This window comes from Dasypus novemcinctus, chromosome 10, assembly GCF_030445035.2.
Source record: "Dasypus novemcinctus isolate mDasNov1 chromosome 10, mDasNov1.1.hap2, whole genome shotgun sequence".
In the NCBI taxonomy this organism is placed as follows: domain Eukaryota; kingdom Metazoa; phylum Chordata; class Mammalia; order Cingulata; family Dasypodidae; genus Dasypus; species Dasypus novemcinctus.
Genome location: NC_080682.1, coordinates 92690456 through 92716827, shown reverse-complemented (window position 1 = coordinate 92716827; position 26372 = coordinate 92690456). Strand labels below are relative to the sequence as shown.

Here is a 26372-nt window from a genome sequence, read left to right as displayed (position 1 = left end):
TGACAATCCTCCTCTCCTTTTATACCCCCAAAATCTGAAAGCAGGGACTTGAACAGATATTTGTATAGAAATGTTTATAGCACAATTATTCTCAAAACCAAAGAGGAAACAATCCAATTGTCCATCAACAGATGAATAGAAAAGCAAAATATGGTATCGTCACAAATTGGAATATTATGCAGCTGTGAGAGAAGGTGATGTTCTGGTAAGAGCTAAAATATGGGTGAGATTTTGAAAACTTCCTGTTGAGTGTAATAAGCCAGATGCAAAATGATGAATATTATATGATCTCATATAAAGTAAGTAAATTTCCTCGAAACAGATTGTATTTTACAGGTTACCAGGAGTCCAGTGTGGGGGTAGAGAAGACAAAGAATTGCTCAGTGGATGGAGAGTTTACGTTTGATATAATGAAAAAGTTGGGATAATAGACATTGGTGATGGTAGCACAATATTATGAATGGAATTAATACCACTGAATTGTACAATTAATAGCGGTCAAAATGGACAAAGTTTGAATTTTATTTTTGAATTTTATATTTGTTACTATAAAAATAAGACAAAAGTGTTGAGGGAAAAGTAAGCAAAAAATTGAGATCTTTATCACAATGAGATGTATTTAAGGGAAGCAGCTAAGCTCAAGCAATTGAGCTCTCACCTGCCACATGGGAGGTCCCAGGTTCAGTTCCTGGTGCCTCCTGGAGAAGATGAGCAAGACAGCAAGAAAGCGAGCTGCCCCAATGGGCTGGCACGGCAAGCTGATGCAACAAGATGACACAACAATAGACACAAGGAGGAAACACAATGAGAGAGACAGCAAAGCAGGGAGCTGAGTTGGTTCAAGCGATTGTCACTCTCTCACATGGGAGGTTCCAGATTCGGTTCCCAGAGCTTCCTAAAGAGAAGACAAGCAGACACAGAAAGCACACAGCGAATGTACACAGAGAGCAGACAGCAAGCATAAACAATCGTTGAGGAGGGGGTGGTGGGCAATAAATAAAGAAAACAAATCTTTTTAAAAAATATATATTTCAGTTTAAACACATAAAATCACTCAAGTTGCATTTTCAAAGATGTTCACATATCAAAAAATGTATGCCAAAACATGAGAGAGAGAGGGAGATGAGAAATAGGAGTGGAGTCAGGGAAAAAAAGAAATTAATGTCAAATGGTAGAGTGTCGTGAATAACAAGTATGTGTAAAACTGCTCTCAGAACATTAGCGTCCTCTTAAGAACCATTAGTGACAGACACTAGTTAAGATCATGGATCTGAAAGAGAATACCTAGGAAGAAAATGTAGAAAAAAAATTAAGGTTAAATCCAGTGATATGCCAAATATGTAAAACTCTGGCATAAAGCGAGAGGATCTAGAAAATAACGTTGTAAAGTAGTGTCCAGCAAGAATTAAGAAAATCATAAATTGTGTAATGCTTCCAAAGTTAAAAAATGGGAGTATTTGAAGATATCAGGAATATTGACAGCAGTTCAAGTATTTCTGAAAGATAATATGTGAACACAAAGAGAGCCTATTTCACTTGTAACATGGAAAGCACTAATGAAATTGATAAAAGCACTTTCAGGTGACTGGAGAAATAGGAGAAAGACAAGGGGAAGATTGATTTTGAGTTGAGAAAGTAAAGGGAAAGAATGTTGACAACATGTTCTAGAGGTTTGAATGTTAGATTTAGCAGAAAAATGGGAGGAGGCATGGAGGGCACTTAAACTATAAGGGGTAGGACAGTTTTTGTAGGATTTTAAAATTATAGATAATAAAGGATGACTCGTGAAATAATTAAATATAATTCAACGAGCGTAATTAGCTGAACTGGGGAGAATAATGCCTATTCTTGTTCATTCAATAGGGAGAGATAAGAATTTAAAATGTTTTCTTTATATTCCTATATGTTGTCGTTTTACGAAACATTAATATAAAACTATTTTCGTTGATCTCATTTAGTTTGGAAGAAGTTTAAGTATTAGAAAGAGAAATTTAATTTTTCTGTATTTAGTTTCACAGTTGGAAATAAGATGAAACAAGTACTTTTTTGCTTCCCTCTCATGCTGTTTTCATGGGAAAAAAATGCCCTGTTTCTTATGTTTGGTTAAGATACCTATCTCTCACTACAGGCTGTGTGCTTTTAAAGGTCTCTGGAAGGAAATTTAAAAATGCAATTATTCTATAATAAAACAATTAGGTGTGGGCTAAAGTTTTCAGCTGCATAACTTGATTCCAGTAAGATACCCAGAAACATAAATGTTATTGTGCTTAAGACCTCATGGGATACTTCCTACTTTCTCTTAGAAGAAGATATTGAGAAAACAGAGGTAGATAAGTAATGATGAGAAAGATAGAGCATAGATATTCCAGATGAAATTAGCAACTGGCTATACATCTGAAATTATAGAGACCGGGGTCCAGAACAAGATAAGGTCCCGGAACATATCCTTCCACTTTATTCAATTGCTTAAAAAAATGGTTTATTAAGTTTTCTTCAAAGTTAATTTCCCCCAGAGGTGAGAAGGTCCAGAATTCAAAGAGAAGATGTTGGACATGCCAATGATGTTGAGGTTCTCAGGACACTTATTTTAAATGTACCATTTACCATCCTCTCTTTTCATGATCAAAATAGTACTCTCAGAAATATTTTAACACCTCCTGGATAAACAGGCAGGTAGGAGTAGTCCTTCCATTCTTTTCTGATCAGAGGCAAATATTTGTCCATAAGCTTTGGGATTTGGTGTCCTTAGAACCCGAAATCATCCTTAGATCACAGAATCGTATCTGCTTGGTTTTCACTCCATAGACAACAGGGTTCATAGTGGGAAGCAGGAGCAGATAAAGATTTGCCACAGTGATGTGGCAAGATGGAGGGATTGTGTGGACCCCAAAGCAATGGAAAAACAGAAGAAAAGAGGTGGAGTGTAGGAGAAAACAATGGCACAGATGTGTGCAGTGCAGTTGCTGAAAGTCTTCTGCAGAGCATCTGCTGATGAGAGGCTGACCACTGCCCGGAGGAACATGGCATAGGAAACTGATGCACAGGATGTCAAAGCCTCCAATCAGGAGGGCTACCATCAGACCATAGACAGCATTGACCTTGATGTTGTCATAGGATAATTTGGCCACAGACATGTGGTCACAGTAGGAGTGGGAAGTTATATGGTCTCTGCAATAGAGTTGGCATTTAGTGAGGAATGTGAAAGGAATGAATAGAAACACTCCTCTCAGGAATGTGGCAAGTCCAACCTTTGCAACAACAGGATTGGTGAGGACAATTGAGCAGTGTAGAGGGTAGCAGATGGCCATGTAGCAGTCCAGGACCATAAGCATGAGCACCCCAGATTCCATCCTCTGAAGGTGTGGATAAAGAACATGTGAGCCAGGCATTCATCAAAGCTGATTTCCTTCAGATGGAATCAGAAGATGCTGAATGCTTTAGGGATTGAACTAGAGCACATGACAAGGTCTGTGAAGGAAAGCATGGCCAAGAAGTAGTACATGGGCCTGTGCAGAGAATCTTCAAAACAAATGAGGTAGAGGAGTTCACAATTCCCTACCATAGTCACAACATACATGGAGCAGAATGGGAAGGAAATCCAGACATGCATGTCTTCCAGGTCTGAGATTCTTCTCAGAATGAAGGATGCTGGTGTCAGGACTGTTTAATTCAGCATTTGCATGATCATCTATTATGATCATCAAATACTTTAAAATTCACATGGTTTTTCCTAGAGTAAGAAGAAGAGACGAGAAAAGACACATTGTTGCTGCCTCCCTCCACCCCTTCCCCCAGCCTTTGTTATCTTCTTCTTCCAGCCGTTGCTGTTCTTCTCGCCAGTCCCGCCCACGTTGCCAACATATAATCTGCTTTTTTCCTTGGCCACTGCTTGCCTCATAGCCGTCTGCCCAGCCCCGCCTATCCTTTATCACCCCTAGCCAGCCCGCCCTAGCTCCAACCCCTCCCTCTACCCAACCATATATAACTAAGTGTACTTCCTCAATAAATTAGACTTGCGCATAGACCTTGTCTCCGTGGTTTCTTACATCTGACCGCGCGTCCCCTCCAAGCCTTGAGCCGCCTGTTGCCGCCCCGGTCAGGCCGTGGCGTAGGCCCGACCCCAGGCAGCGATCCGCCGGCAATACTCCGGCGGTAGCAGAAACCCGCGCAACAATTGGTGCCCGGAACAGGGACTCCGCTCCTTTCTGTATGCGGTGGAGCGACCTCTTCATGTTCCTGTTTGGCCGGCCAGCCGCTCGACCTCCCGCACGCGACCCATCGCCGTCCTCCCGTGCCGCCGCTCAAGGTAGGGACTCTCCGGCGTTGTTCCCTCCCCCTTCGCCATCCCAGCCCACCCGTGAACCCAGTCCGGCCCTCAACGACAGCGAGTCTACCCCCCTCCTAAACCCTCCATCACAATGGGAGCCTCTCTCTCGTCCCGCCAAGTCCCTCAAGTACGTTTACTCGCGGCCCTTTTAGAGACTCACCACGTCAAAGTCTCTCTCCGTCAGCTACAGCGGTACTGGGACCTCCTCCTACCCTTTAACCCTTGGCTCGCCACCTGTGCTCTCTGGAGCCCAGAGACTTATGAATGTTTAATTCAGCGGGTAACGTCCGCTATGGAGCACGAGCGCAAGCAGTTTCCCCCTGGTCTTATCCCTGCCCTCGTTGCTATCCGCGCCTGTCTCCAAGGTGTGCCCTCCCCTGCCTCCGCTCTCACCTGTGAGCCTAGCCATCCTCTCACCTGCGATCCTGATGGAGACGACGATACCCACTCTCTGCCCGCCCAGCTCGAGGCTGCACTTGAACTGAATCCCCCCACAGCCTCTGATCCAGACCCCATTCAAGATGGCGACCTTCCGCCTTCTTCCTCCCCGACCGCGCCCTGCAAACAATGCCAACATGGCGCACTTCCTCCTTCTTCTTCCTCTGCGCCCTCTTCCCGCCTTTACCCGCCTCTTCCTGTTTCGTCACCATCCGATCCCGCCCCGGATGCCTGCCAGCCGCCATTTTCCGCTAAACCGGAAGGGCCTCCGGCGCCATCTTGGCCTGTGCCCGGAAGTGACGTGGCCACTCCGCCATCTTGGCCCGAGTCCAGAAGTGATGTCAGGCGTGACATCTCCGTGCCGCCATCTTGGCCAGTCAAAAACACAGTTGCCGCCGCGCCATCCTGGCCGACGCCCGTTAGCACTGCCAATGCCTCACCTCCATGGCCCGCTTCATCTCCCGCCTTCCCCAGAAATAGCGGGAGCATCGTGAACCCCTCTCCGCCGGCGTACGACACCACCTTTCTCACCCCTCCCACTCCGCCTCTGGCTCAGATGTTCCCCCTCAATCCTGCTCGCACTCCGCAGAACCCACAAGCGTGGGTCCCCTTTTCTCCCAAAGACATCCAGATGCTCCGCAACACGATAAAAGAGGATGGCCTTGCCAGCCCTCATGCCCAAGACATTCTCGAGCGTATGACCATCCCTCGCTGCATCCCTTATGACTGGATCTCTCTAGCCCGAGTGGTTCTCTCCCCTGGGCAATTCATTGACTGGCGAGCCCATCTCGGTGTCCTAATAGACAATCAGATTGCTGACAACGCGCGTCAGGGTGTGCATTACCCTGCAGACGCATTTCTCGGGTTCGGCCCTTACGGTGATCCCAGCGCCTACACTGCCACCCCGCCTGGGTTTTTCCTCCACCTTCGTGACTGTGTTTTTCGAGCCTTCCGTTCGTGTGCCGCGGCTGCCCCAGAGCCTCTCATGAAGCTTTTCCAAAGACCCGAGGAGCCGTTCAACGAGTTCGTAGCTCGTGTGCAAGCCGCTGCAGAAAGGCGAGTTGTCGGCAACACAGCCCGCGAGTCCTTCGTTAAGGACATCCTACAAGAGGGGGCTAACCCAGCTTGCAAAGCCATAATCCGCCCCCTGCGTGACAAGCCACTCCAAGATTGGGTCCTCGCCTGCTCCGGAGTGTCCGGACAAACTTCTGCGCTCGCAACAGCTATCGTCGCTGCAGTTCAAACAACCAACACCTGCTTCCGCTGCGGCGAATTAGGCCACTTCGCTCATGAGTGCCCCAACCTTCCAGCCCCACCGCAGCCAGTAGCCCAGCCTATAGTGCCACCGCCGCGCCCTGCTCCTGCCGCCCGACCGCCCTCCACCCCCTGCCCGCGCTGTGAAAAAGGGTATCATTGGGCACGCGACTGTCGTGTTCCAAGACAGCCTTTAAACGGGCGATGGGGCAGGCCTCAGCCCCTCTCCCAAGAGGCCCTCTGGAAAGCTCCAAAACCATAATGTGGACAATGCCTATTAGACGTCACCAAAAACCTTCATTAGAACTCAAAATAGATGGGCAATGGCTTGATGGACTTTTAGACTCTGGTGCTAAAATCTCTTGTGTTCCCTTCGAAACTGCTGCGTTCAATCACTGGCCCCTCGAGACTGGCCCTCAAGTCATAGGTGCCACGGGAGCCGCTACCTCCTGGAGAACATCCCAGCCCCTGCACTGGAGCGACCGAGAAGGACACGAAGGCCAAATTTGCCCGCTCGTACTCTCTTCAGTCCAAACCATCCTGTGGGGGAGAGATGTCCTCAGCCAGCTAAAAGCTCGAATCACTATGGAAGCCTTTTCAGCTGCGCTGCCCCCCCCCCTCATAGGGGCCACTGCTCCCATCTCAAGACCTGACCCTATCCCTCTGGAATGGGACACAGAGGAGCCCATCTGGGTCGAGCAGTGGCCCTTGCCAGCTCACAAGCTACAAGCTCTCTCTGCCCTCGTTGAAGAGCAATTGCATGCAGGGCATATTGAACCGTCCACCAGTCCCTACAATTCGCCAATTTTCGTCATTAACAAGAAAAACACGGGCAAGTTCTGCCTTCTCCATGACCTTCGAGAAATCAACAAGCACATTAAGCCAATGGGATCACCTCAGCCAGGTTGCCCGCATCCCACCGCAGTCCCCCAGCATTTTTACGCGGCAACCATCGACATCAAGGACTGCTTTTTCTCTATTTCTCTTCACCCGCGGGACTGTCCCCGATTTGCGTTTACAGTCCCACGCACTAACAACCAGGGCGCAGCGCTTCGATTCCAATGGCGGGTACTGCCACAGGGTATGCGGAACAGCCCAACCATATGTCAGCTCTATGTTAACCATGCCATTGAGCCGCTACGCTCTAAATTCCATCCAGAGCAAACATACATCCTCCACTATATGGATCACCTTCTCTTAGCAGCGAGCTCCAGCGCGCTCCTCAATGACTTGCTCTCTGCAGTAATGACAAACCTTTCAAACCTTGGACTTACCGTGCAATCAGACAAAATAAACCTCCAACCTCCTTTTCAATTTTTGGGCTTTCATTTTCATCACTTCATTCAGCCCACAAGCCCACAAATTCACGTCTCTCACAAGATGACGATGACTGAACTCCAACGACTTTGTGGACAAATCAATTGGCTTCGCTCGGCGCTGCCCATCACAACAGCGCAGATGCAACCCCTCTTCGAGCTCTTGCAGACCAAAGACAGCCCACCAACTGCAGCCACCCGTAGCATCACCATCACTCCTGCTGTTCGAGAAGTCGTCCAGCAAGTTAGCGCCGCGCTGCAGCAGTGCCGCCTAGAGCGGCTCTCCCCTGACCTTCCAATTTTAGCCTTAGTCCTGCCAACACCGGTCACACCCACAGGCCTCTTATGGCAAGATGGCCCCCTTCTTTTCCTGCATACATCAAAAAGCAGACTCCCAAAAATTTGCCTCTTTATCAGGGCCTGGATCGCGTTGGCCACTGACTTAGTACTCCTCTCCATACAAACGTATGGCATCCCGCCACACACTATTGTTTGGCCCTTAGACGCAAAAGAAGTTACCTCCCTCATCATGAACAATGCCCAGATGCAAAGCCTGGTAGAGTTCTTTCGTGGCTCCTTTGACAATTATTATCCTCATCACCGATTGCTGCAAGGAATGTCTCAATTGGCGTTTTCCAACCCGTTCCGTCCATTGCCTGCGCGGAACCCAATCCCCTCAACCATCACTGCTTTCACAGACGCCTCAAAAACGGCGTTTGCAGCCATCATATACACTCCCAAGAATCCTAAGCCCCGACAACTGCTGTTCGCAAATGACTTTTCTGTTCAAGTGGGCGAACTTCTAGCTGTCGCCGCAGTCCTTAATCTCCACCCGGAGCAGCCTCTTAACATTTTTACTGACAGTCTATACACGCTTCAGGTTTGCCGCAGCCTGCCACTCGCCACCTTTTTACCAGGCGATTCAAATATTGATCGAGCACTTGCCTTCGTGCAACGCCTGCTCGAGGAGAGAAAACAGCCATGGTACATCACTCATTTAAGGAGTCACTCTAACCTCCCAGGGCCCCTAGCTCATGGCAACGACCTCGCCGACGCAGCTGTGTCGAGCCGCAAAGTCTTTCCATTAGCCTCCAAGAACTACGATATATGTGAAGACCAGCTCGGGAACTCTATCAGTAGGGCTAAGTTACTACACTCTCGGTTTCATTACTCTGCACGGACTATTCACAAACTTTATCCAGATCTGCCCATCGAAACCTGTAAACATCTGGTACGCTCATGTCGCGTTTGCGCACCTCTTCTCCCCCTGGGGCCCCTACAACCTCAAGGCGTTAACCCTCGTGGCCTCTGACCTAACTCGAGATGGCAATTAGATGTCACTCATGTCAGCGCCTTCGGCCGCCTCAAATATCTTCACGTGGCCATTGACACCTTTTCACATCTGTGCTATGCAGTCTCCCTTGCAGGAGAAAGCACCAAACATTGTATCAAGGCACTCCGCCAAGCCATTTTGCTCATGGGAGTCCCATGGGACCTCAAAACAGATAATGGGCCAGCGTACCGCAGTGCTTCTTTTGCCAGCTTCATGCAGATGTATCACATCACACATCACTTCGGCATTCCATACAACCCACAAGGACAAGGAATTGTCGAACGCACTCACCAACAGCTCAAGCTGCTCATTCAAAAGGAGAGAGCCTCTTCTCCCCACAAAGCCCCAGCAGATGTTGTGACTGCTTGTCTCATTCATCACAATCTCTTAACTTTTGACAGTCAAGGACTCTCTCCCACACATAAGCATTGGGGGCCTATGTGGCCACCTTCTCAAGTTCCTTTAGTCTACTGGAAAGATCCAGCCACTAACCGCTGGCAAGATCTGGCCCCCCTGCTAGCACAAGAAAGAGGCTTCGCCTGTATCTTCCCAGAGACAGAGCGACAGCCTATTTGGGTCCCAGGACGAAACATCCGGCCGGCAACGCAACCGCATAACCCAGATGACATCCCACATCCACTGACACCAGAAAACAATGCTAATAGCAATGATTGAGACTCTTTCACCCATACTGACCCCAATGTTCCACTAAATGATGAGCACACCATGCCCTCCGTACGAGAAATACTAATTGCCCCCCCCTGTGAGGGCTCTCCTTTCTTCCTTTTGTTGTTGCAGGTTTTCACTATGCGCCCCCAGGCAAGCACATCTGAGTCTACCTCTCCTGCGCCGTGGCCCGTGGAAGCCACACCAGCTCTCTCTCGCCGCGAACACGACATTGGCGCCGCTTCCTTGCCCGCCGCCTAAGCCGCCTTTCCCTTGAAGATGACGACCCCACCGAACGCCAAATTCTCCAGCTCCTCTGACGAGCCCGTTCTGCCCATACCCACACTCCCTGTCCCCCTACTCTCCCTCATCTCATTCATCTCCTCATCCTTATGCTGTCTTTAGCCTCTTCTGCTCAGGGCTCCTCTTCCCATCAACCTTTCAACTGGACTCTCACTCTATTTGATAAAGTCCTTGCCTTCGATGTAACTGCGAGTCCTCCCTCTTTCTCAGTGCACATATGTAATCTCGCCAACCTTCCTGTTGTTAGTTCCAGTACGGATGTTTCACACAAAACTCATCGATGCTGGTACAGCTCACTTACAGGCCTCAACGGCCCCTGGAATTATGGAGTCTATGGCTACTATATCTGCCCTGCCTCTGCAAGAGGCTGCCATGACCCAACACATTTTTTCTGCCCTTCCTGGGGCTGTGAAACAATAGCCCATGGCTGGTCAGGAGCCCCAAACGAAGACCCCTACCTCACTCTAAAAAAGGGCAATGCCTTACAGAATAACATCACACTCGCAGTCAAAGACCCCAACTCAGACATCTGGTTTCAAGGTCGCACATGGGGGTTCCGTTTATACATGGAAAGTTATGACTATGGCTCTATCTTCACTATTCAAAAGAAACACCTGTCTGCTCTACCCCCCCCTGCCGTCGGCCCAAATCAGATTCTCAATCCTCCAGAGGCACAACGGCCTCCTTCTCCACCCCGCTCCACCTCCCCCGCTCCTCGCATGCAGCCGCGCCCTCTCATCCCCTCTAGCCCCTACTTCAAACTCCTAAATGCCTCCTATTCCTCTCTCAATGCCTCCCACCCCAACCTCACCCGCTCCTGCTGGTTATGCCTTTCCCCTAGCCTCCCCCTTTACGATCCACTCGCAATCCCCTCACTACTTTTCAACTCCTCTACAGAAGACTCCCCTTCTTCCTGCAACTGGAATCAGTCTACCCATGTCCCGCTTACCCTCACGCACATCTCTTCCAAAGGTATATGCGTCCACCCCCGCTCTACCCACACTCCTAAACTTACTGTTTGCTCCAACTATACCTCCCCAGAGGTCTCCGCCAAATACTTAGTCCCCTTAAACACTACTCAATGGCTTTGTTCCTCTACTGGACTTACCCCATGCCTATCTGTCGCCACTCTCAACACGACTAGAGAAACGTGTGTCCTCATCCTTCTTACGCCTCGAATCATCTATTACACCCCAAGACATTTCTTTGAAGCCTTCGATCACACTCAAGAAGCCATCTACCTCCACAAACGCGAGCCTATCACTGCTGTACTCATTGTCACTTCCCTTCTGGCCGCAGCTGGGGCCGCTACTGGTGTCGCTGCCCTATCCACACAGGCCTCCACCCTCCAAAACCTCAGACAAGCAGTTGACACTGACATTATCTACCTCCGAGATGCAGTCAAATATCTTAGAGACTCTCTCAATTCCCTTTCGGAAGTTGTTCTGCAAAACCGCCGAGGCCTCAACCTCCTTCTCCTAAAAGAAGGTGGCCTGTGTGCAGCTCTAGGAGAAGAATGCTGCGTTTATGCCAACTACACTGGCTTAGTAGACTCCAGCCTAAAAGAACTTGAAAAAGGCCTTAACCAACGCCAACTCGAGCGAGCCCAGGCTGCAAGCTCCTGGGGTTTCCTGCAGCCCCTCCTCCCCTACCTCCTGCCCTTAATAACCCCAGTCTTGCTCCTCGTCCTAGGTCTCACCGTTGGTCCCTGGGCCATTCGACGAATCATTTGCCTTGCCAAAGATCAAGCTAACAGCATATTTTCTTCCTTTGTTCAGATTCATTACCAACATCTCGCTACTACTGATTCCACTTCCCGCCCTCGCCCACATCCTCGTCCCTTTTCCCACCGTACATCCTGCCTGTAGGCTACTTGCTGTGAGACTCCCTGCCTCTGGCCGCCGGCACGGGTTTGCTTCCCTCGGTGTAAAGGGTCTGGGTGCCCCCTCTGCCCCCCTTTTTTGCCATACGTCCAGAGAGTCTTCACAGTCAAGTTAGCCACAGTGCAAGCCACCCCTAAAAGCGTGTACAACATCAGGCTAGACATTTCATCTAACACCAGCACGCACCGACCCTAAGGGCTATACATGCATCCTGATCAAATGCTATGTCACTTGCCCGTGGCCGGTCAATCCTGCCCCCTTTTACCCCTCACCCTCCCCAGCCTAATACTCTAATTTCTTTTACTTTCCTTTAAAAAACAGAAGGAGCAATTGTTGCTGCCTCCCTCCACCTCTTCCCCCAGCCTTTGTTATCTTCTTCTTCCAGCCGTTGCTGTTCTTCTCGCCAGTCCCGCCCACGTTGCCAACATATAATCTGCTTTTTTCCTTGGCCACTGCTTGCCTCATAGCCGTCTGCCCAGCCCCGCCTATCCTTTATCACCCCTAGCCAGCCTGCCCTAGCTCCAACCCCTCCCTCTACCCAACCATATATAACTAAGTGTACTTCCTCAATAAATTAGACTTGCGCATAGACCTCGTCTCCGTGGTTTCTTACATCTGACCGCGCATCCCTTCCAAGCCTTGAGCCGCCCGTTGCCGCCCCCGTCAGGCCGTGGCGTAGGCCCGACCCCCGGCAGCGATCCTCCAGCAATACTCCGGCGGTAGCAGAAACCCGCGCAACAACACATTATGGACAATATCTCCCTCCCTCAATTTTCTTTAATTCTTCAGTGTATTTCAATGATCAAACACCAAGTTTCCTAAGTGGCTGAGAATAGCTTTTAGTTCTTTATTTAGGTGTTGTTTATTCATTAATTAATTAACCAGTCCAGTCAGAAAATTATTTTTTATGTTGTTCCTTTAATTCTTTATTTTAACGCTTGTTAAAATATTTTAAAGTATACTTTATATTACATAAATGTTACATAAAATTAGAGCAGATTCCCATATGCTCCATTCCCTACCCCTCCCACTCTTTCCCATGTTAACAACATCATTCCTTATTTTGGTTCATTTGTTATAATTGATGAAAACATATTGCATCATTTTCACTAAGCATGGATTAGAGTTTACATTAAAGTTTACACTCTGTCCTGCACAATTTGTAAGTTATAACAAAACATATAGTGTCTTTGGGACAATTTTGATGTTCCAAAAATGCACCTGTTTTTCCCTCTCGTTCTCCTCAGAACCACCAGTAGTCACTGCCTCTCCCTCAATGATGAAAGTTCTTCCATTGCTAGAGTAACAATAAGTGTATAGTAGAATATTAGTAAGGGTATTCTAGACCATCATTCATTCCCTATCCTGAGGATGCTGGGATGGTAATGCTAAAGGTGGAAGAATACATTTGTGCAATGGATAGGCGTGAAAGTGATGCAGAAAGTTCTTTTTGAGTACCTTATGAACTGGGTTCCCTTTAGAGACACTGATTCTACATCAATTTAAATGAGACAGAGTTCCTGATCTCTTGAATTTATAATCAAGTATAAATCTTTTCTGACTTTTGCAAAGGGATTTTTGTTAGGATACCTTACTTAACTATTAATAATCATATACATTTCCCTTGGATGTTGTCTTAAACAAGATCCTTTGATCATCTCACCAATGACCCAAGAGTTATGATGAGGATATTTTTATTCTTAAAAAATGGCTGATATTGAAGTTGCTTACTATAACCAGGCACTGTTTTATGAATTTGAGAAATAGTAACTCATATATTCCTCTATAGAATTTGGGGTTTTACAATTCAGTGGGAAGATTTTGATTCCAGTCTTCTCAGTTTTTAAGATGCTTTATCCTTCCTTGACTTTGGCTAGCAAGGATGTATTTATTTAGAGTATTGTTTTTAAATTGCTCTTTAGAATAACCTTCCAGCCACGACTGGAAAGTAGTTAACATTAGTTATGATGGTGAGTGTATCAGTGGTTCACTTCATTCCCTTGATTTTATCTTCTTGGTTATCTCTCTTTTACTATCAGATACTGATTGTCCTCTGAAATTTTCTGATGTCTGTGACAAGAAAATAGTCATCTTGTTATTAATATACATTACTAAAGGCATGAATATACCTTCCTTCATTCTTGTAGTTTTTCCATCTAATACTAATCATTCAATAATATGTTAACAACACTAATTTTATTGTTTCCTTACCTGTTGTTCTCCCCGGCCTTTTAGGTTTATGTTCTTCATGATTTTAAAAATGAAACTCATTTCACTTGGTTTACAATATAAATATAGCTTTCAATGTGACACTTCTAATCACAAGTCAAATTTATTCCTAATTCAAGAGCAGAATTAATCAATCCCAACTTCTGTACTTATATCTAACTCTTAATTTCAAGTTAATTAAATATTTGGATGAAGAAATAGCCTCTCATTATTCACTCATTTCTTTATTTTTAATGAATATTTATCTAATACCTACAATGTGACAAGATGAGGGACATGACACAGATTTTTGCTTTAAGGTACTGAAGTTTAATGGAGAAATCAAGATGCATATAAACAATCACAGTAATGCGATACGAACTAAAATAGAAGTATGTGTATGATTATTAATGCACACTAGAATATTCAAGTGGATGTGGATTTTCGGTGATGGCATATTTGGAGGAAAAATTGGTGATTATCAAGATGAACTCTGTTGTAAAGAAGATATTTGGTATCTATTTTGAAGAAAGGCAAGTTCTAAGGAAGATAAGTTTGAGGAATGAATCCCAGGAAGAAGAATCTACATCTGAAAGCATGGAAGTCAAAACAATGAACTTTATGAGAATTCAAAAATTGTGATGTGCCTGATATATAGGCCATCAAGTAACAGGAGGGCAGCCGGCAAGTGCTAGTCATCCTTGTCCTACTAAATTTTGTCAGGAGTCATATCACAAAGGATCTTGTAAATATCAGATAACAAGGACTTCTGTGAAATGAAGAAAATAATAAAGAATTCACAAGAATCCTGAAGATCACGAATTAATTCTATGGTGCTTGAGAACCTTATCAGGCATACAGAAGTCTGAGTTCTCTCCCCCTTCAAGGAAATATTTATTCTTCCTAAAAAGTGAGGGTAGCAGAAGGAAAAATAAATGTATGAGATATTATAGTCTTTCTGCTGTCTTTCTGAACTGTGGATAAGTAAAGTAAGTGTGGATGGGAGACAGGAATTGAGTTTGTTTATAGCAGTAGGTTATCATGTAGTTAGCCAGCTCCCAGGTATTAGGAATTCAATGAAAGCTTTCTACTTGTTGAAGTGAAACAAACTCTCTTTTTTGTCTTTATTTATTTTTTTAACATTACATTAAAAAAATATGAGGTCCCCATATACCCCCCACCCCCCTCACCCTACTCCTCCCCCCATAGCAACAATCTCCTCCATCATCATGAGACATTCATTGCATTTGGTGAATACATCTCTGAGCACTGCTGTACATCATGGTCAATGGTCCACATCATAGTCCACACTTTCCCACGTTCCACCCAGTGGGCCATGGGAGGACACACAATGTCTGGTAACTGTCCCTGTAGCATCACCCAGGACAACTCCAAGTCCCGAAAATACCTCCACATCTCATCTCTTCCTCCCATTCCCCACCCCCAGCAGCCACCATGGCTACTTTCTCCACACCAATGCCACATTTTCTTCGATTACTAATCACAATAGTTCATGAATAGAATATCAGTTAGTCCACTCTCATCCATATTGTATTCCTCCATCCTGTGGACCTTGGAATGGTTGTGTCCACTCCACATCTGTATCAAGAAGGGGCTTAGATTCCACATGGATGCTGGATGCAATCCTCCTGCTTTCAGTTGTAAGCACTCTTGGCTCTATGGTGTGGTGGTTGACCTTCTTCAACTTCATGTTAGCTGAGTGGGGTAAGTCCAATAAACCAGAGTGTAGGAGCTGAAGTCTGTTGAGGCTCAAGACCAAAAAAGAATGAAAGTCCAACAATAAGCCCTTGATACTAATGACTATGCTTGTGAGCCTGTGCACCTGAAATAAGAACAAGGCCTAGAGCTGCAGGGTGCCTAAGAGTTAACTCCTGAGAGCCTCCATGATGCTCAAATGTGGCCAGTTTCGAAGCCAAAGTCATCATGTAAACGTGTTGCCTTCCCCCCAGCATGGGACATGACTCCTGGGGATGAGCCTCCCTGGCACCGAGGGAAACAAACTCTTTGTGATCAAGTCTTCCAAACAGTTCTAAGACCTTCCACTAACCACCTTTCCTAAGTTGCAAATGGTGTATCTCATTTTCCATAGAAGCATTATCAAGTAATGTTATGGAAATGCCACCAATTTGTTAGGTATAACACCTGTCATTGACAATTTCTGTCAATTGACAATTTCTTTGAGGCTCATTTTTTTTTCTTTACTTCTGAATTTCTCTAAATCAGATTAGCACAACAAGAGCAAGGTCTTAGTGAAATATATGGATTTTACTCGGTTTTTCCAATTTCTAAAGATATGTACGTGGAAATTTATGATAAACTATCCTTTAATATATGGATACAAATATTGCTATGAGAAATGCAGAGTTAAGAAATCAAGTCCTAAAGCACACATTCAGTCATCTAATTTATGACAAAGGAAACACCACATATTTGAGGCAAAAATGTTCTTTTCAACAAATAGGGTGGTGTTAATTAGATATATGTATGGGGAGTAATAAGTATATATTAAGTCTTAACTCACTAAAGGGAAAAATCAAACCTCAGAAAAATATTAGATCTAAATGTAAAAGAAAATACACACATCCTCTTTGATATTTGGAGTAGGTAATGATTTGAAAACAGAACACAAATAGTGCTAACCCCAAAAAAGACTGATGGGGTCCAATTAAAATGAAATATTTAAATGATAAGACACTCTTAAAAGTATAGAAAGATGAACCAGGAACTAAGATAAGCTATTCATAATGCATAAATAAACTGGATACAAAAATTTGTAGAAAGTACACCTACAGCACCAATAAGAAAAGGAGGGGAGGAGCCAAAAGACTTAAGCCTATACTTTACAAAAGAAGAATAAAAATGCCAATATAGGTGCAGACTTTTTAAATATCTGGTAAATAAGTACAAACTAAATCTATCATTAACATGGCAGTATATGCCAAACTTTAGAGGTAAAATTAAAAAGATCAAAAATACTAAAAGCTGTCAAGAATGTTGAGCAAGTGGGATTCTCACACACTACTGGTAGGAATATAAATTAGAACAACTATTTTTGAAATGTCTTATAATAATTAATATATTTGTAACCAACAGGTCCAATCCCAATAAAAGTATGTACAATACATTCATTTACCAGAATATCATTTGAACTAGAATACATATTGCGTCACAATTTGTAGTAGACTGAAACAGGAAAATACCCAAATGCCCTTCAACATTATAATGGATAATTAAATTTTGATACATTCCAACAATGGAAATTTGTATAATAATGAGAACAAATTTCTACAATGACAGTTAACAGCATAGATGAATCTTACAAACATAGTATTAATTTATAATATTGGTGCCATTTATATAAAGTATAAAAATAGGTCAAACTAATCTTTTATTACAAACAAGACAGGGTTTTCCCTAGATGGAGAGAGTGATAAATTGAAAGAAGCATAAAGTAAAGAATTCTTGAAGAGTGCTGGTAAAATGCTTTATCTTAATCTAGTTATGGGGTAAATGAGAATTCTAATGATAAGAATTTATACAGATTTAATTTGATTAACGTTCATATTTCATATGCATATTAGCATTTATTAAAAGCACAAATATGGCAGGGGGAGTGAATGCAGCAGCATGTTAAATCATCCTATTACATTTTTAGTTATTCAGTACCCATATTTTTAGATTCTTCTCAGGTAGAAAGCCATTTTGGCATAGCTTACTCAAATTCATGCTGTAGGAATAATTAAGTGCCATCAAATGAATGCTCTTGTGTGTCTCATAAGAGGAAAGATTCCTCCTGCTACCCGTCAATAATAAAATAAACTATTTTAAGAACATTTTCTGGTAAGAGCATGTGTTCACAAAGAAATTCTATGTCATAAAGTGACACCAAGAGATGACAGATCATTTTTTATTAAAAGTAACTTGTTTGGAAATTGTAAAGCATCATAGGTTGAACATTTTAATAAGCATGCCTTTCAAGGACTCACCTCATATCATTACAGAAAATTAGAGTTATACAAGGTGTGTCACAGGAGCACCTGTATACTTAACCGAGTCTTGGGATAAGTCAGAGAAATTTTCCCAGAGAAATAGAAAAGTGCTCTTAGACCTGAAAAAGAATTAGGATTATGAGAGTTCATAATGGAAGAAAAAACATAATCTCCTGTTCCTGTTCCTGTTTGTCTTTGCTTTTTTGGTGCTTCCCCTGTCAAAAACCTCCAACCTGCCACTCATGCTGACACATTATTAAGGAATCCCCAACTGTACCTTGGATGTGATGATAAATCATTCTCTAAATGACCTTAAAACAATGTGTCTTCAACAATCCAGATTTGAGATAAGAAATTGATTTGTTGACAGAATTGTTTTCTTTCATTATATTTACCTCATGGTACTATTAATATAAAAATCAATTCATTTCGGGGAATCCTCCACAATTCAATGAATTCATGGATATTAAGGAGAGTTTTTTTTTACATTTACACATTAAAACTGGATATAATTCTAATTACTTTTTAAAAATTATATACGCAGTAAAAAAGAGTGCATCGGAATGAAAACTACTCACGGAGGTTTAAAAAAAACAGATGCAACCTATTTTAGGTAAACAGAAAGTCTACGAAATAATTGAAGAAGATGTATTAATGCCAGACAGAGAATTCAAATAAAAAACACTGGGTCAAGAACACTTTCAGGAAATAAAAGGTGTGCTCATGTGCAAAGAAAGTGGGTTGTACCAAATTCATTCATTTCCAGGTGTAAAATATTTTTCCACAACTCAAATCATAAAACTCACTTCCTTACTTAAATACAGACTGAGGGTTTTAAAATTTGAATTTGTCAAATTTACATTTAAATCATATGACAGTTTATAATCTTTCAATTTTCTATTAAGGTAAGTGATTTATTTTAAGTTAACATTTTGGGTTTGGATATTCAAGGAGTATATTAATTTGCTTTCTGAATAAAGTATAAAATGTGGTATTTTCAACTTAAGAAATATTTATCCTTGAAGAACAAATTTCAGTCAAATAATCTATGTTTGCAGTCAACATTCATATTTTCAGGTTGTTTTCACATACATCAACAGAAATACGAATTTAAAATGGTATATATATGTATGTATACACGCACACAATTAATTACAGTTGCAATAAGATAGATTCGTAAAATTATTCCTCAATATCTTGTGATAATTATGAACTAATCAAATAAGAATACTATTTTTCTCTCAATCCCCCTTTAATACATTGAACAATTTCCCCTAATTTTGTTGTTCAGTTACATGTTTCAGTCTATACAGTGCATTGTAAATAACTGCATTTTTGCAGCTTATTTTGCAATTAGAGTGTATCATGGCAAGAGTGGGCAATGTCAGTTTGGTGCTTTAATGATTTCTGCTAGAGAAAGAACACCTATCTGGGGTGGAGACACAGATACTGTGTGTTTTTCCAAGTGTCCCTAGCTCTATTGCATTCCACCCATATAGGTATTTATTGGAAGCAGGTAGAGATATTGGGTGAAGCATAGGTATACCTTAATTGAAATCAGGAAACATTTTTCTGTAATTCTGTGTGCATTATTCTGAATGACAAATATTTTTAATACTAGATAAACATTTTATTTATATTTCTCATATTTCCTTTTATAGGTATAGCTTTAACTGAATTTACTCTTTCTCAACAATTTGGGTCCCATATTCAATACTGCAAAGCTCTCAGAGATCTAAGCTAGAGATCTAAGTTTTAGGTACACATTTACGCAACTTCCTTTTTTGAATCAAATTCAAAATTATTTTACTACTTTATAATTTTCATTTCTCCTGCAAGGAAATGTAACTTTTTACACCTGGGTGAGGTCAGGGTTTTTGGAATAATAATATTGACATTACTATTAATAGTAATTTTAACTATTTCTTGTTATAAAGCACAATTTTGAAATCATTTATGTCTGTCTTCGTTCCTAATCCCTAAAGGCAATAAATGTGCTTATTTCACTAGCGATCTTCAATCCTTTAGACCCATATTCTTCTTATATAAGAATTGTTTGTTCTGTTTTAGTGTTGCTACTCAAAATGGAAGAAACAAAGAAATATTTGAGTGTCCCAAGAAAATAACTGAGAAGATAAGAATCTGATTTCGAAGAATAAGGAAAGGACGGATACAGAGCAAAAGTATTCTGACCATTCATGTCATGAAAAAGAACTATTTTCTAGCTATATATCTCACGGGGCTATTCAGAGCATCACAGACACTGCTGCTGGTTGGAAACCTATATAACTTCTGTGGTTGGAGGAAAAAATAGCAACAGCTTTACATTATTCATGCACAAATAATACATGAATATCTAAATGAATAATTTCATATGTGCGTATCTGTATACTTTTTTATGAATGATCATGTATGTATGGGGGGAGGGAGAATGAAAATTAGTAAAAGCTTATTTTAATGAAAACTAGTGCTTTCAGTGTTTATTGCAGATTTGCCTTACCTTCTTTCTCACTGGGCTGTGGAAAATACTTTGAGTGCTTAAGTAGAGAATGTTTCATTCACTTGCCCAAGGATTAGTTTATTTATTATTTTATTCATGTGTTGTTTCACTCTTCATATACATATTTATTGCATACTTACCACTCCCCAAGTTTGACTGGCGTTTGCATTATTTAAACATGACCTCTGGGTCAAAAAGTTTACTTTCAAAGAGGGAAATAATGGATAGTATGGCAGTCTAGAAAGCCATCAACAGTTTAGGTTTATTACACATAGGTATTGTTAGAAATAATTAAGTGAATGTCCAAACCTTTAAAGTATAATGATGATGAAGATGATAATGATAACAAAAAGACACAATTGACTCTAATTTTAGATTCATTTAACATAGATAATAAAAGTAATGCCTATATATTTTGAATAACATGGGAACATAAAAAGGAGCTATGAAGAAAGTTAAGAAGAACCCATAACTCTTTAGGTTAGAGGGAACTTCTAATGTATAATTATCCTGATTTTTTTAACCCTATAGTCAATTTCTTAATACACACTTTTATTATATATGGTTTAACAAAACATAGGTCATAAATTATTACAATAGGAATATTACTATTTCCATTTGATACTACATAATTTTACTGTTCTAAATTAGGATTATTATGATTGAATAAAAGTTCATCAGGGATGTATATAGTTTATTTAAACATATTCCTATTCTTATATAGAGAGAAACTTTTTATTTTTAAAGAATTTTTTAATAAACGAACATGTCTCTGAAATATTTATGACATTTATGATCTAATTATTTCCTCAAAATTAATTCCTATTGTGTATTAGAGTTCCCATTTTTCTTGCCAATAATTATAGGCAAATTTGATGAGTGACTATTATCTCATTGTCATTTAACTATGCTGAAGCTTATTTACTAAGAATGTTAACTTTTTAAGTGTAAAATTGCTGGTTGTAATGCATGGTGATGAGGGAAAGTTGCTTGCAAAATTTCTCTTTATAGGTCTTCTTATGGATATTTTGTGACCTCCACAAGAATATGATATGTTTCTGTTAATGTTTTACAAGTGCTTAAGAAGAATAAATATTAGCTAATATTGGGCTCAAAAGATGGCCATCAGACATATCTTGTTAATTAAGATTACTTATTTTTTGTAATCTTGCCTGGTCTTGGACAAAAAGTAGTGTATTAAAATCGCCCACTATTAGCCATTCTGTTATTTTTTCTTTCCTTTCCTCTAGCTTCTGATTTATCAGGGGATTGCTGTTTTTACGTATGTATGTGTACTATTATATTACCAATTGGAAAGCATTATACAATATCCATCTTTACATTTTTAATGCTGTTTTTGAATACATAATCATGCCTTTATATTTACATTTTCTCTCTCCCTTTTGTCATATATATTTGGATATGTAAATATGTATTTTCTTTTTTTGTTAAGGTATACATTATTTTCTTGAAGAGACTTAGATTACATAAATGTTACATAAAAAATATTGGGGATTCCCATTGCCCTGTTCCCCACACCTCTGCCTATTTCTCACACTAACATTAGTGTGGTATATCCATTGCAACTGATGAACAGATTTTGGCGCATTGCCAATAAGCATGGATTAGAGTTTACATTGTAGTTTACACTTGCTTCCACCCAATTCTGTAGGTTATGGCAAGATATATGATGACCTGTATCTGTTGTTGCAATGTTTTTTAGGACAATTCCCAAATCCTCAAAATGCCCCAATATTACACCTCTTTTTCCCTCTTTCTGCCCTCAGAACATTCACTGGCCACTGCCTCCACATCAATGATGTAATTTCTCCTATTGCTAGAGTCGCAATAATAAATCTATAGTAGAATACCAGTAAGTCCACTCTAGTCTGTACTTTATTCCCCAATCCTGAAGATTCTGTGATGGCAATGCCCATTCAATCTCTAATTGAGCAGCTTCCATCCCATATTGCTATTGGAGTAGAGTCCCTTGTTTACAGTTAGAGACTCTCTCAGTTCCTTGGTGTGGTGGGTGTCCCTCCTCACCTCCTTGTTAGTTGTCTAGGGTGAGTTCAATGAACTGGGAAGGAGGTTTTGCAACTCTGCTGAGGCTCAGGGCCCAGCTGGCACATGGATAGCCCAAAGATTCCAGTCTCTTGGACATATACTTACCAACCCCAGCATCAGAGTTTCAAACAGAAGGGACAGAAGTGGCATGTGTGAAGAAGTCAAAACTCTGTCACACTCAGGAGCACAAACTCCAAAGGAGGGCCCACTGGCAAGACACCAAACTCCAAAGCTATCTGCCATTACCATAGGACCTGGGTGTCTCCACAGACCTCAGGAACCCCACTATTTGGAGTAGGATCTACTTTGGCAGTCAATATTAACCTGCTGTTGTGTGGGGCATTGACTCAGCTCTATGGTTTCTACATAGCCTTCTCCATTATGATAGCTCTTATTCCACAGGCCCAGGATATAATGTGGTTATTATCTCCAATTATATACTCAGCAACTGAGTGAATCGCTTTGCCCATGACCTCATTTGTTCCCTGTTCCCCTTAAGCCCTCAGAATTACAAGGGGGCCATGATGATATTCCCACCCCCCTGCCCGAGGCTTTTTTGTTTTGCTTGCTGTCTACTCTCTGTGTCTATTCCCTGTGCCTTCTTCTCTGTCAGTATTTTATTTTCATTTATTTCCACACACACACCCTTGTGGCTTGCTTGTTGTCTCCTCTCTGTGTCCATTCACTGTGCTGCTCTTCTGTGTTATTTTTGCTTGTCTCCCTTTTTGTTGGGTCACCTTGCTGAGTCTGCTCTCCACAGGACTGGCGGGCCAGGCAGCACTCCACAGCACTGGTGGGTGCACCTGCTTTTCACAGGAGGCCCTGGGACGCAAACCCATGGCCTCCCATCTCATAGGCGGGAGCCCAATGATTGAGCTACAGCTGCTTCCCACAATGATGATATTTTGAATCTCCAGTTATCACTGTCAACTCACATGCTGCATCCCAAAAGTTCTCAAAATGCCTGAATATTTCCTTTACCTCAGGATAGTCATGAAAGTAAATGGCTATGAGTCCACTTGTGAAAGGACTGAAAGAATCATTACAGATTATACTTACTATGGTATATACTTGCAGGAAGGGTCTTTCCTACTGGGGACCAGGAAACCTCTTCAATTAAAGGCTTCTGAATATGAAAATTGGCCCAAATCTTGGAACTTGGCAGGGAATCATGGCATTTTATTGTTCTACTGCCTGCCCCCTCTTGTGACACCATTCTTTGTATGTGTAGGTATGTGTGTAAATGGAACTTAAAAAACATGAACTGTATTGAAATGTATTCACAAACCATACATTTGACCCAAAGTGTATTCATTATCCACAAAAGGGTTCTCAATGCTATGCAGGCTGATGTTTCATCCTTTAGCTCTCCCTCTAGTGATATAAGTTACCTTAATCTTTCCCTTTAAACCACTATCGTACCCAAATATTAGCACTGCTAATTACATTCACTATAATATGTTATCATAACTTTTATCCTTTTACAAACATTTACAAAGAATCTTTTTACAACTTTTTTTTAAAGATTTATTTATTTATTTATTTCTCTCCCCTGCACGACTCCCCCTTGGTTGTCTGTTTTCTGAGTCTATTTGCTGCATCTTCTTTGTCCACTTCTGTTGTTGTTAGTGGCACAGGAATCTGTGTTTCTTTTTGTTGCATCATCTTGTCTCAGTTCTCCACGTGTGCAGCGTCCTTCCTGGGCAGGATGCACTTTCTTTCGCGCTGGGCGGCTCTCCTTACAGGGCGCACTCCTTGCATGTGGGGCTCCCCTACACAGGGGACACTCCTGCGTGGCACAGCATTCCTTGTGCGCATCAGCACTGCGCATGGGCCAGTTCCACACGGGTCAAGGAGGCCCGGGGTTTGAACCACGGACCTCTCATGTGGTAGACGGATGCTTTAACCACTGGGCCAAGTCCACTGCCCTCTTTTTACAACTCTTGCACAAATTAAGCTTCAGATTTCCATTCTCTATCCTCATTCTATCTTCTGGTGATATATGTTCTACACATTAAGTCCATGAGTTTGCTTGTTATAAATAAATCTTATCGCTGCGATCATACAAAGTTTTTCCTTTTGTGTCTAGCTTCCTTCACCCAACATAATGTCCTCAAGTTTCATCTATGATGTCATATGCCTTATGACTTCATTTCTTCTCACAGCTGAATAATATTCCATTGTATATAAATAACAAAATTTATTTTTCCATTTATCTGTTAAAGGACACTTAGGGTATTTCCATCTTTTGGCAATTGTGAATAATGTTGCTATGAACTTTGGTGTACAGATATTTGTTTATTTCACTGTTCTCAGTTTTTCTGGACATATACCTAGTAATGGTATTTCAGGTTAACATGCCAGATCTATATTTAACTTCTTTAGGAACAACCAAAGTATTCCATAGCAGCTGCACCATTCTACATTTCCACCAAAAGTGAATGAGTGTTCCTATTTCTCCATATCTTCTCCAAAACTTCCACCTTTCTGTTTTATTAATAGTGGCCATCTAATAGGTGTAAAATGGTATCTCATTGTAGTTTGGATTAGCATTTGCCTATTAGCTAATGATGTTGAATGTTTTGTATGTGTTTTTTACCATTTGTATTTTCTTTTGTAAAAATGTCTGCTCAAGTCTTTTACCTATTTTAAAAAATCAGATCATTTTTCTTTTTCTCATTGAATTGTAGGATCACGTCACATATAATGAATGTTAAACTATTATCAGACATGTGATTACCAAAAATTTCCTCCCTTTCAATAGTCTGCTTTTTCACCCTCTTGACTAAGGGGAAGAAGTATTTAATTTTGAGGATGTCCATTTATCTATATTTCCTCATTCTTCAAGCTTTGGGTGTGAGTTTCTAAGAATGTACTCCTCACCACCAAATCTGGAACATCTTTTCATACATTATCTTCCAGGATTTTTATGGTCTTAGATTATATGTTTAGGTCTACGATGATTTTGACTTGATTTTTATAGAGAGAGTGAGACAAAGATCCTCTATTATTCCTTTGGTTACGGATATTCAGCACCATTTGCGGAAGAGACTTTTCTACCCAGTAGAGTGGACTTGATAGCCTTGTAAAAATCAGTTAGCTTTTTGTTTTCTGGAATAAGAGGGGCAGATCCCATATTATTCTCAACAACCAGTCTGCTCCATGTCTTCTAGAACAAAATCTTTAACTATGGTTGGAATCTCCACTCAAGTATAATTTTGAGTCTAGGTTTCCAGGTTGGGCTCCTTTTCATGTTCTTTTTAGGGCACTGCTTGACTTTCCATGAGGTGAAAGAAAATCTGTGGTTCCCACCGACCAGACCCATAGAATTAGAAGAAGCACCAGAAATGATAGTATCACATCTTGAGAGCTGGAGATAGGCAATCAATCAGGACAAGCTGCAAGGCCCTGGCTGCTCTGTCATTTTCTTAGACGTTGTTTAATTAGCCCCCTAACCAATACCTTTCTGCAGTGGAATTTGCTGGTAACCTATGTTCACAATCTGACCCAATGTTGGGTTTACACAGATCTACCATCTCAAGGTGCAACTGGCCTCCCTTGGACTGTCACTCCTGTTAACTGAAGAGCATGAAACACCATGGTGGCCTGGCAGAGTATATCATATCAAGTTTAAAATGAGACCTTCACCTACCTTTAAGACTGAAATCTCCCCGAGCGCAGGGGCAGTGACTACTGAAGGATGATGGACCATTGATGAGCTCTTAATAGTGATTACTGTACTTACAAACCTTTACCTTTTTATATTGTTATTATCTTTTTTTCAAAAATACATAGATCACACAAAATGTTACATTAAAAAATATAAGAGTTTCCCATATCCCCCCCACTCTCCACCCCACCACACTCCTCCCACATCAATGACTTCTTTCAATCATTGTGGCACATTCATTTCATTTGATGAATACATTTACACAGCATGGAATGTGTTTGAAACTATAATGTGGAGGAAACTCTTTAGAAAACATAACAATGAAGGGTTACTGGTTTAAGAGGAACCTTAACTTTTGAAATTAAAACTTAGCCTAGCATTATAGGATGCCTAAGAG

The 26372-nt window shown here is 41.8% G+C and overlaps 1 pseudogene; it reads right to left on the bottom strand.

The window, feature by feature from the left end:
- Positions 1-2702: 2702 nt before the first annotated feature.
- On the bottom strand, positions 2703-3682 carry LOC101418558 (olfactory receptor 52N4-like; annotated as a pseudogene).
- Between the last annotated feature and the right edge of the window lie 22690 nt (positions 3683-26372).